The following is a 1,870-nucleotide window of genomic DNA, read 5'->3' as shown; positions in this document are numbered from 1 at the left end:
CTGAGGATGCATTTCCTTTCCCTGGTTTTAAAGAAACAGACGCAATTACAAACACTGATCTATTAAAACTAATGATGACCTACCATGTTCAAGACACTGAGTTTGGTATCACTACTCTTTCTTTCTTAATAAGAGAGCTACTGATGTGAGTTGTCATGGAGAAAACTATGAGCAGATTTATGACACCTTCTCCTTCTCTGAGGGTCCATAGAAGTGAGTCAGATGCCATTACTTTATGGGTACAGTCCCAGCCAGACCCATAGTGATCATTTAAATGACATCTTGAGAAACCTTCATATCACTATTATAATTCATCTAAAATTATAAAATAATAAAAAGAAATAATAGTTATAACTTGTGTGGTTTCTATTATCAGGGTAGAGGGATCAACATACACAGTGAAGGAAACAATGATGTATGTGTCAATTCAAATAAATATAAGCAAAAGTTTTAATTGGTTCCTCTTTGCAAAATGGATTAGACTTCATGGGTTATGACCATAAGGGCAGATATCACTGATTTTACCAATATGGGCAGAAAACTCATTCTTGAGCTTTTGCTCCTGACCAATTAAAATGTCTCTTGAATTAGATACTTTAGTTTTTAAATGTATTTATTATTATTTATGTCTACAGCACCTGGTCTTCCTAGGTGGCCTCCCATCCAAGTATTACCCAGGCCCAACCCTGCTTAGCTTCCAAGATCAGACATTGGGCTTGTTCAGGGTGGCATGGCTATGACCATGGACCATGGATCCGCTGGGACATGAACCTAGGACCTTCTTCATGTAAAGCAGATGTACTAACTGCTACACTATGGAACCATGTCCTGAATTAGATACTTTAAATGTGATGTCAGTTAACCTTATAACAACTCTAGGAATTAGCTACAAATATGGTCTCCAATTAAAAATAAGGACTACGAAGTAGCAAAGTTTTAGAACATTTTTATTCTAATCATTTTGGGAGCACCATGGATAATGCTTTTGAAAACATAACCAAATGAAGGTTTAATTGTATATAATTAAAATAGTATTATGACATAGATTCTTGCTCTAATTTTCTTTGTGAGAAGAAACAACAGCTCTCTGGATAAATGTATTCACATAATATATCCATGCATTTGTTCACATATGTGTTACAAATACAGATGGTCCCAACTTAAGATGGTTCTAGTTACAAGTTTTGACTTCACAATGGTATGAGAGCAATACACATTCAGTGGAAACTGTATTTTGATTTTTTAGTTTTAATCTTTTCAGGGGCTAACAGTACTCGGTATGATATTTCTCTCATGTTGCTGGGCACTAGCAACGAGCTGCAGCTCCCAGTCAGCCACACTATCCTGAGGATAAACGACCAATACTCCACAGTGTAGTGTGTTGCCAGCAGTTTTCGAATATGGTGTTTGGAGTTTTTGCATCCCATCGTGTCTACAAAATGCTCATCTGTATCTCCTGCTTCTGGTAAGAAGAAGAAGGAGGGGGGGAGAGAAGGAGGAAAAGGAGGAGGAGGAGGAGGAGGAAGGCAATTACTCTTGAGATGAAACACAAGGTAATTGCTCAACTGTAGGCTAATGTAAGTAGTCTGAGCTCTTTTAGGGTAGACTAGGCTCAGATTTGATGTTCAGTAGGTTAGGTATATTAAATGCATTTTTGACAGGATATTTTCAGCTTACAGTGGGTTTATTGGGGATGTAACCCATAATAAATCGGGGAGCATCTGTATCCCCAATGTATCTGACATTTGAAATATTACACTTTAATTTCTAAATAGCAAAATACCTGAGCCAAATCCCATCCTGCTCAATCAGCTCCAGCCTCTACATCACCCTCACCAGGGTTTGTGGGGCACCCAGAGATTTCAGTGTG

General features: G+C 37.9%; 1 pseudogene; it reads right to left on the bottom strand.

Moving 5' to 3' along the window:
* Positions 1-626: 626 nt before the first annotated feature.
* Positions 627-742, bottom strand: LOC120587881 (uncharacterized; annotated as a pseudogene).
* Positions 743-1,870: the final 1,128 nt, after the last annotated feature.

Source organism: Pteropus medius, unplaced genomic scaffold, assembly GCF_902729225.1.
Source record: "Pteropus medius unplaced genomic scaffold, Ma_sr-lr_union100, whole genome shotgun sequence".
Classification (NCBI taxonomy): Eukaryota; Metazoa; Chordata; class Mammalia; order Chiroptera; family Pteropodidae; genus Pteropus; species Pteropus medius.
Note: the sequence above shows the minus strand (reverse complement) of the source record. Positions and strands in the feature narration are given on the sequence as shown.